Source organism: Lactuca serriola, chromosome 5 (genome assembly GCF_051521515.1).
Source record: "Lactuca serriola cultivar US96UC23 chromosome 5, Lser_US96UC23_V15, whole genome shotgun sequence".
Lineage (NCBI taxonomy): Eukaryota > Viridiplantae > Streptophyta > Magnoliopsida > Asterales > Asteraceae > Lactuca > Lactuca serriola.
The window spans coordinates 73,145,269-73,156,582 of NC_136412.1; the positions used below are offsets into that span (position 1 = coordinate 73,145,269).

Consider the following 11,314-nt stretch of genomic DNA (forward strand, 5'->3'; position numbering starts at 1 on the left):
CTGGCAGTTTTATCATTTACGTATGGACTCGTCGAGTCCATTGGAGTGACTTGACGAGTCGGATCGGGTTTTGCTGGTTCCGATTCTTCTACCTTTTATGCCTTCTTCTTGGAGATTCTCAGTGCTTCTGTAAATGTTTCTTCACTGCTGGAGGTTATTACACTTACATTCTCCATTCTTGGATTGGGTTCGGTGTTACTTGGAAGTTGACCCAGCCTTCTATCATTCACTTGATGCGCAAGCCGCCCCAGCTGTTTCTCAATGTTGAGAATTGATGCTTGCTGATTCCTAAGCATGTTTCTGGTCTCGTGTATGGCAGCATCGTGATCATTGTGTCTTTTTTCGGACACGGCTATGAATCTGGTGAATAACTCTTCTAAATCGGCTATCTTTTCTACCGGTTCTTCCTTTTGGTATAGTCCCCTCTCCTTCTGCTTGTATTTCTCCTCCTTTGCCTTCTTATACTCTTCGTATGGTAGCCATTCCTTCTTAGGTTTACGCCAATTTTCATCATATCGGTCGCCACTTGAATAGAAGACTTGAGCTCTCTTATTTCCATTCTCATCCAAATCACAATCCTTTATGAGATGGGGCCCTCTACAATTTTTGCATCCTACCCTAATAGCATGGATTGTTTGATCCATTTTTGTCATTCTTCGATCTAGACTATCAAGCTTAGCTATCACCGCCGCCATGCTATCATTTGCCGCGTTCACTACCCCACGACTTACTTCGTTTCTCGGATTATGGTATTCTCTAGAGTGCTTAGAGAATTCTTCAATTAATTCTTTAATTACCGGGGGCGCCTTCTTTGTGAGCAGGCCTTGAGAATCAAGCAATTGCCTTGTGGTGACATTGACTCCATCATAGAAGATGGAGACCTCTTGTTGGCTATTAAGGTCATGGTGTGGGCAATTTCTAAGTAGGCTCTTGTATCTTTCCCAAGCTTCATAAAGAGATTCTCCGGGTTGTTGCTCGAAGTTGGCAATGGCTTTCTTTAGCTTGGCTATCTTGGAGGGCGGACAGAAATGGTCTATGAACTCTTCTTTCATCTTGGCCCATGTGGTGACCGATCCGGGAGGAAGTGACTTTAACCAATCTTTTGCAGCTCCTTTAAATGTGACAGGAAGCATGCGAAAAAGCTAGGTATCGCGTGGAACATTCGGGACGTTGAAGTAATCGGCCACATCATTCACTTCGTCCAAGTGCTTGTAAGCGTCTTCGTGATCCTTCCCGTAAAAAGGAATCTCCTTGAGTTGGGCGGGAATATGGCCTTTTAGTTCGAAAGTAGCGGTCGCGGGAATTGCGGGTTGCACAAGTCCCGGCCCGGTGTCATCACGCATCCTTTTCTTCCATTCCCCCATAGGGACTTCATCAATGTTAGCCATTGTGATAGCTAACTCTTCTTCGGAATCAGTTTCGTGCTCGTAAGTGTGCTCTTCTTCTCCCTCGGTCTCGTACTCGATATCTTCTTGAATTGGTTCTTCAACTGTCAACGAGGCACTGGATGCTCCTGATTTGCTGCTCTTCTTCTTGCTGAAAATGGATTTTAAGTTTTTGAGTGGTGAGTTCTTTGAAGATGTGGTTTCTCCAACGGCTTTTCCTTTGCTTCTTCTTAGTGCGGATTCCGGGTCTTCCAAATGAGGGACCAGAGGTGTATCAGATCCTCGGGTCATGAAACAACTGTAAACAAACAAAACAAAAGAAACAGAACGCGTAAAAAGAACAAAAACGAAATAAAAAAATAAAGACTCAAACAGCGATGCACTCGCCGAGTCGGCACGAGTGCACTCGGCGAGTTCAAGGCAAAAACAGAAAAGAAAATTTCTAGTTATTCTAAAAACGAATTTTTAATAAACTAATTCTACTTACTGAATTACTTTGTAAATAACTTTATGTAAGATAAATCCCACACAAAGGATCGATTAAACTAGAATTTAATATTAATTTTAGAACCGTTCCACGGCAACGGCGCCAAAAACTTGATGTGTGTGAAACCAACTAGTTTTAATCCTACTAACTTAGACACAAAATAAACACACGAAAGGCAGTGTACCTATCGATTAGTAATATAGTTCAAGCAAGTAGGGTATCGAACATTGGGAACGGTAAACAATTAAAAGAAATGCTAATATTGTCTAAATAAAACAAGTAATAGAAAGGGGGTTTCTCTAGTTTTGCAAGACTAGAAACTTAAACAATTAACTAAAACTTAAACTAAGAAACTAAGAGCTAAGCAAATAAAAATCAACTAAATTCAATAATAAAGAGGACTTCTGTTTAGTTCAACTCATTTGTTCTCATGGATGATTTCAATCTATCAGATTAATTCTTCATTGGCTACCGACTAAGATGATTAGTTTCATGTTCGCTATTACTAATCCTTAGGAAACAAATTAACTCAAGCAGTGGCCAGTTGTCTAAATTAACGGATTTCCTAGTTATTAATTCAGGTTAAATAAGACTTGTAATGGTTAATTAAATTGGCCCTTCAATTAACCTCTTGCTGATGTTCATCAAAGAAGCTCACACATTAACTTACCTATCTTCTAGTTAATTCTAGTTTCACATTCGTTATTCCTAGACATACAACTATGTGGTCACAATAAATCATATGAAATTAATAACTAAGAGATGTTCATACAACTTAATTACTAATTTATTAACAGAAGAATAGTTATTGTTAACACATAAGGTTCTTTAACAAGCTTAATAAAACATAATCACCAATTAAAATTAATCCTAATCAAATAATCAATCCATGTTCACAAAATTGTCTACCCTAACAGAAGAATAAGTTTTTAGCTCATGATTGCAGTAAACATAAACTCAAAAACGAAATCAAAGTATGTAAACATGATTCAAATCAAAAAGTTACTAAGAATAAACCAAAATTGTCTTGATTCTCTTCACAATTGAATGTAGGGTTGATTCTTTAGTTCCTCACGACCTAGCAGCACTTCCAATCGTTTCTCAGCCTCCTAGGGTTTCTCTCCATGCCAGGGTATCGATCTGAAAGTCCCTTTATATAGATTTTCACAAAACAGAGGCTACTCGGCAAGTCCAGTGACCTACTCGGCGAGTCCATCACTTAAAACCCGTGTACGGCAAGTCAGCGCGTCCAGAATCGCGAAAGTTCGATACAACTCGCCGAGTAATCGACCCTACTCGCCGAGTACGTTTCGAATCAGCATTTTCTCAAAACACGAAAGTCGTCCGAAATTTTGTCTAGTTTTCAGAACATTTTGAATCTCATAAATCGGAGTTACGGTTCATGAGATATGGCCAAAACACTGACGAGGGGTCAAGCTGTCCAGCAACGTCCTTCTTTCTTCAAAATCCAAGATCCAAGCGTCCAATCGTCAGTTCCACTTCCTTTTCCATCCAAGCATGTCTTTGTTGCTGAAAAATGAAATTATAAACTAATTAAGCACCTTTGGTTCATTATTTGAGATAAAATTAACATAAAGTATTAAGATAATGCATGGATTTTATAACTAAATATGCCCATATCACTCCTTTTATTTATCACCATATCGATTACTCATTATTTGTCGTTTCGGGTAATCAACTTCTTACTTGAATTATTACACTTGTCCCATGCTCCTAGCATGCACACAATGTTTACCTATGGTTCTTACTTTGTGAAATAGATCAAATTGAACACATTTCCAATCTTTCTCATTTCTCAACTCCAAATCCTTTTCCATAAGTGAAAGAATATCAAATTCTTGCTACTTATAGAATATGCTAGATTCTAACATTCTATGCAACTATCCTTTCGTAATGTCACTGCACCAAAGTCACAAAGACTATTGCCAATGATATTACAAAGTCCTCTATCGGAGATTGTTACAAGACAATTCCTTAGATATGATGTCTTTCACTCAAAGTACATTCCTTTGAACATCCTTTTGCATAAAGGTTTCTAATCTAGACATAGTTATTTCAATATTCAATTCCCCATAAGGACACGTTTCCATATTTTCCATATGACAACTCATTCTTAATAGAATCTTTTATATTCATTATAATGTCCATATTGTCCATTCAATATGGAAACATTTCCATATTTTCCAATACTATACTTCCAACTACTCACAAGAGACCAAGCCTCGTCGAACTTTGGATTGTCCTTTGATAGTTGTTTAATTATTTTAGTCAAAACCAATTCTAGTCCCTTTTCCCTCTAAATGTGCTTGACATTTGGAAAATTTTAGAATGGTCAAATATCAAAGCATTTGCAATCGATCCTATACCTGAAGCGTATGGGACACGACGCATAATGTTTTATTTGCTATGTTCTCAAAATTCGAATTGTGAAGAGGGAAATTTTAAGAACACACTATGTACCCTTGACTAACTTTATTAACATTTCTCAACCTAAACCTTTATATTTGAAATGAGGCATAATATTCTCTCCCTTAATTATAGCAAAACAACTTTACAACCCTTACGACTTTGCAAGGTATAACTCTTGTTTTCTATAATTAATATTGCCAACTTGCAATATGTGCCTTAATAATCATACAATCATAACATTTATGCTCCCACTATCATGATGATTATTATAAACATAACACTTATGCTCCCACTAGCTTTGACATGTATTCAGAAACAGTTTAACTTTCAGAAAAAACAATGCTTATTGAATTTCTTAAGTTCATGTTTCTAATACTTAGTGCTTTGATAATCTTTTATCAAGGCTTCTTGAACTTATACACCTTTGCCTTAGATAGTTCATATGTGTGACTAAACAATTGCCAAACCTCACAATTCAAATTATGGAAAGGGATACCGTAACCATAATCGAATTCGAGAATGCAATTTTACAATCACTATTTTCTTAAAATCTTTCTTAGTGTAAGCATTTCCTCACAATCATTTTCATGAAGGAGGAAATCTTATGACACTTAGATTTAAACGGTGTATGTGCTCCTATCCATGTGAATTTGTTAAAACCAAAGTTTACGACAAATTCAAACTCATATGGATCGAACTTTCTTAATCTCGATTTCCTGCCTTATGGTAGGACAGCTGCCCACCATGTCTTCCGAGTAGTTAAGCAGCTCACCTTTTCTTATCAATGTACTTTCCATTGATCAAGTTCCTTGCCTTTTATGCATTCAAATAAGAATTCATAGGACTCACATGCATAACTAACTCGATTGGATTGGCACAGAAACAAAATAATGTCAACACGATAGGTTGTAAACCTCAACTCGTGTGCTAGTGATGATCGATAAGGTCTATTTGATTTGTTCTTGAAACCTTTCAAGACCAATAAGACTCCCACTGACTCCTTGACATATAAGATTCTTTTGTCAATGAACATTTCTTGATAACCAAATATTCAAGAGTTAGTGTAGCTTTTATCAAGATAAAACACTTCATAACTTTAGTCCTAGTTGGTCTTTGTCTTATCCAAGACATCACAACTTTCCACATTTGATGAATGTTATAAACCTTTAATACTTTTCACTCAATGTCACAATCTTAACTTTAAGACTTGTTATTGGAACGAAGTATGATTGACTTCTTGATTTAACCATTTCTTCAATCCTTGATTCCTCTTCTTAAACATACAATTGTAATAAGACTCACTTAGAGGATCAATTGAGATATGGTTCTTAATCATTAAGACCTATCATAAAGCATAAAAGCTACTCTCCCTTCTTCTTAGAATGGAGAAACTTTTATCTTTCTGCCTACTTGATTCTTCTTATTCATTTTGCTATTGATTTAAACTTTTTCAATCAATTCATAATTACACTTAATCTTGTAAGTATAATCATATTTACTAAACCTTTAGTGAATCATGACGAATATCATTGTTACTCTTATGGTGGACTTGATCAACATGCAACTTTGTGTGCTCGACCTGCTAGTCCTTCACTTGACACTTTGTCAATGAATTAGTCTAATTTCCAAATATGAAATTTCCCATTCATCGTGCAACCAAGTTGCATGATTCCAAGTTTTTGTCCAATTGAAACTTGGGCGATGAGAAACTCTCCCTATTTGGTAAATTCTCGACTTTCCATAAATAACATAATAAGAACCAAATCCATTATTGCTAATATTCAAACATCAATTTTTCATATACGCCATTGCAAGGATAAATAAATAATATAAAATCAAAATTTATTTTATTGCGGAAAAATTTTGTCCTTACAATGCAATTCATTGAAAAACTATGCTAATACATCTTCCTTAGCAATCTAATTCTAACTCTAAGTAGTAGCTCAAGAATCTAATCTTAGAGAAATGCGATCGAAATCCATTCCTTCATGGTTAGATTCTGCTCACTTCTTCCCTTAAGCTTCCTTTCTTTTCTTCGATCCTACAAAACATCAATTGTAATCTTATCACATTATGTATTAAGAATCTAGAATAGAAGCTTAAAAGAGTTAGTCAATGGATTTTACCTATATTAGAGCCATACGTTTCGACTCTCCCATCTCTTAGATTTCTTAGGTAAATGGGGCAGCTTCGTCTCCAATGCCCTTTCTCTTGGCAATAAAAGCAAATTGACTCTTGTGGAACATGACATGGAACTACTTTAGACATTGCCTTTCTCTTATGATCAAACCTTTCGATCATAGCGTGTCTTTTGTTGCCATCATCTATATCCATAGAGGTCTTGAAGGCATATTCACCAATCATCTTTGTTTTTCTATTGCGCCAAACCATTGTTGATTCAGCAGCAATAAGCATATAGGTGAGATCTATAAGGGTCACGTCGCGGTTCATCATATAGTAGTCTCGTACGAACTCACTATATGAGTTAAGAAGTGACTGAAGAACCCAATCAACAACCATTTCCTCACAAAAAACGGATCCCAACATTCTTAACCTATCAATGTGTGACTTCATCCCTAGGACGTGTGCACACACCGACTTTCCTTCTTTATGTTTACTTGCCAAAAGGGCTTGAGTGATCTTGAACTTTTCAAGCCTTCGAACTTGTGGGTTAGGGAGAATAATTGGAAGAGGTGGAGGAAATGAAGCATGATTTCTTGATCCTCAATCAAATCGTGGAATATCATCTTCATGTGGAAAGCTTGTTCCACGGGATTTGGGAAGACCATAGTTGTAGAACTTTGACATCTACAAAACGGGAGAAAACAAATTCAAGTTAGTTGATTGATTGAGTCCTTAGTAAATCACCCAAATGAGATACTAAGGCTAGGACCCAACACAATATTCTACAACTCGGGAGAGGGATGCCATAACCCAAATTGCAGAACATTTGAAGGTAAGTGAATGACGATTCACTAATTTCCACCATGAAAAACGAAAAAGAAATTTATGTTTTAAATCTATGAAAACTCCTAGATCCTTTGAGATTCATTGAACTTTCAATGGAATGTTTAAATCTCGATATGCCCCTCTTGTTCGTGACTGGGATGCCGAGGATCACAAAGCGGGTGTGAATAACCATGCAAACTTACATGGTGCCCTCACATGTTACAGTCATCTATTCGATGTGCCGGTAAACCACACATGCTCCACCGAACTATGAAAAACATTGATTCACCCTTTGCTACCTTTTCTTATAACCATTTAGTGTGCCGGTAAACCACACATGCTCCACTAACGTCTTTGCAAGGGCACAAAGTGTAATTTCATGGAATTGCATCAATTCACTTTTGCCTAAGTAACTAAGATTGGGAATTTTATGAAAACATTTAGTTACTTTAATAATTCATTATACTTATAATGGAAGGTTTCGTCCTATCCTACCCGTTCGGCTAACGACCCTCCACTAGTCAAGAGTGCGGTGGGAAAGAGTGGATACCCATTCAATCACCATTTTATAGGCAATTTTCTTAAACACCCCTTATAGACCAGCTTCGTGAATGAGGCCTACTAACGGTAAGACTGACTTTTACTCATACATATATATATATATATATATATATATATATATATATATATATATATATATATATATATAATGTTAGACTTTTAATGTTATTCATAGTATAGGGTGTGTTTTACACTTTTAAAATATTAGGTGGTCAAATTTAACAATTATACTTTTAATTCAATTAAATTTTAAACCAAAAATTTTATGGATTTATTAAACTTCCTTTAATTATACACCTTAATTAATTAATAAAACCATAAGGGTGTGATTTGAACTTTTTCAAAACAATACTAGAGTTTTAAAATTTAACATTCCTAATTAAACTTTTATTCAACTTTTAAATTCCAAAACTTGAGGGAAAGTTTTGAAACATTTCAAAACATTAGGGTTTAGAATTTAAATACACATCAAAATTATACTATTAATCAAAATTGAAATTCCAAAACTTGAGGGCAAGTTTTGCAACCTTTTTCAAAACATTAGGGTTTCAATTATTTAAATTTCAAAACAACAAAACTATTGGGTTAAAATTTAAACTATAAAACCTAAAGGGGGAAAATATGAAACTTTTCATAATACAAGGATCAAATAACAAATAATCTAAATTAACAATTAATCACATAATTATCCATATTTGATTTATTTAATGATTTCTTGCAAAACAATTTACCAATTTAATCAAAATAATTAATCAATTATCACATAAGGAAACAATTATCTTATTAATTGATAAATATCTTCAATTAGATCAAGAATATAGTCAAATATATCATAAAATCGGATTAATATTGATCTAATATGATAAGGCAACTATCCTTTAGCAAAAACAACAAGATATCCCGGTTTTCCCTCCATCCGACCAGCCGACTCACCGAGTCAGGCATGGACTCGTCGAGTCAGCATGGACTCGGCGAGTTCATCTATGGACTCGGCGAGTCCAGCCTCCCGAAACACAAAAAACGAATTTTTCAATCATATAATGCATCAATACAATAGAAACCAATGTAGGCTCTGATACCACTGATGGGTTTTGGTCATAAGACATCCTATGTTCTCATACAAACCCTAATGCTTGGATCTAGGTTTCTCTATTGTACATGCTTGTTATCCATGACTATAAACCCTAATTCTAGAATATGGAAATCTATATTAACATATAATTAGGTTTATGATATTACCTTGATTGTTATGTAGTAATAACAATCCCAATTCCTCCTTGAATTGACTTTGGAATGTACAAAAATAACTCGTAGAACCTCTTGAATGTACAAAAGTAACATTCGTTTGAGATGAGCAACAATGGGTTTATACTTTTGTTCATCCTTGAGAAACATATTGAGCAGCAAAATCCAATCATATGAGTTCAAGAAAGGTAGATCGACAAGTGTGAATTTACATACCTAACTCGTAGAACCTCTAGCAACCTTAAAGCGAGCATTTGGGAATCTATTAGTTTTGATTGGACATGAAACCTTTACAACTGTTATCTTTTTCGCACTCCAGGTTTAATACTAAGGCTTCATGTGCTTTAAGTAGAAGGAGAAGAGCATATGGTCAGTACCGTTGTCAGTCAAAGGAACATTCACAAATTTCATGAAGCTACGAAACTTGAAGGCTTTCAGTGTTATTGGAAGATCAAGTTGCAAATCTTCTGTGTTCTGCAAGTTGAAATATGCAACAAGCTCTAACCAATATTGGCTTGGATTGTCTATAGCCTCATTCATAACTCGATCCAAAGTCCACAATGGAAATAAAAGCTTCATGCTGTCACACCCCCAAACCAGACGGCGGAAACGTCCGAGGGCTATTGTGACTCAATTGAATACCATCACAATGAATATACATGAAACACAACATCATTCATCACCATGCATTGAATTAATACAATCGGTATTGTTTACATTTATTACATTGTTTCAAAACATTACACTTCCAAAACGTAAATTGTTCGATACTAATTAAACAAACAACATGACATCACTGGGTACATTTTTCCTTCGAATTTACCTGTTACCTGAGAATACAAGTATTTTGGAAAACGTCAACATATGAAATGTTGGTGAGTTCATAAGTAATGTTTGAAACACAATTTTTTGTATTATTTTGAAAAACCACCAGAAAATCCGATATTTTCTGAAAAGATTATTGCAAGTAAGAAAAAGTGTGAAGATCCGTAAGTATGCTTGTTTATTTCTACAAGTGTGAAAAATTGTTTGACTTGGTATGCATCACGTAGGTGTAAGTGTTGAAATCCCTAGGAAAACCCGATGTTTTCCTAATACTTTAAATTACGCGTTTTATATATTGTTATTGAGGGGTTTTGGTCATAAGACATCCTATGTGCTCATACAAACCCTAATGCTTGGATCTAGGTTTCTCTATTGTACATGCTTGTTATCCAAGACTATAAACCCTAATTCTAGAATATGGAAATCGATATTAACATATAATTAGGTTTATGATATTACCTTGATTGTTATGTAGTAATAACAATCCCAATTCCTCCTTGAATTGACTTTGGAAGGCTTAGAATCACAAGTGTCACTCCTCTAATGGCTTACAAACACCAAGAGCAAATGGAGAAGGTATAAGGAGAGAGGAGAGGTATAAGAATTCGTTTCTAGGACCTCTTGGGAAGGCATGGACGAATTCATAAGCCTTAGGGGTCTTTATATAGGTGTAGAGATTAGGGTTTAGTCCTTATCCTTATCTAGTTGCTTGCCCATCAAGTAACCATAAGATAAGCCTTGAAAACCCTTATCCTAGTCGAATTCTAAGGCCTTATCACCTTAAATTCGTCCAACCTATTAATAAGATAATCCTTACCTTATTTTGTAACTATCACATAATTACAATTCAGCCCCTTTAGTTTAATTAATTACACTTGATCACAAAATTAATTCTTAATTAATTATTGACCAATATTAATTAAACAAATATGATTTCTCCTTTAATATATTATTCTTATAACATATTAATAAATCATAATAACCTCTCTCTCTAGTTATTTCTCCAATCAAGTTGCTTTGGTGAAGGCAACCCAAAAGGACCATGCACCATCGGGTCAAGTACATACCAAAATAGTTATGGACTTAGACACTAATCCAACAGTCTCCCACTTGGATAAGTCTAACAACTATTATGCGTATGACTTCAGATCCTGATCTGCAATCGTAGTTTTCCAAAGCCGTTGTCAACTCTGATCCTATCAGATACGCGTGTCCTTAGATAAGGGATCATATATTCCTCCATTCTAGATATCATATGAGATATGATTTCAAATCAATCTCTTTGTACTATATCTCGATTCCGATTTATGACGACTAACTAATTGAACAAATCAAATTAGCCCTAGCCCGGCCGATCATTTACGTTTGTCATCGCTAAATCATCGAGGGGCCCAAAGATATCGCTTTTATCCTACTTTGGATAAAAGGAACG

General features: G+C 35.3%; 1 non-coding gene across 1 annotated transcript; it reads left to right on the forward strand.

The window, feature by feature from the left end:
- Nucleotides 1-897: 897 nt before the first annotated feature.
- Nucleotides 898-1,004, forward strand: LOC145056182 (small nucleolar RNA R71). Its single transcript, XR_013685713.1, has one exon. It is a non-coding gene; the product is annotated as a small nucleolar RNA R71 (small nucleolar RNA).
- The last annotated feature ends 10,310 nt before the right edge of the window (nucleotides 1,005-11,314 follow it).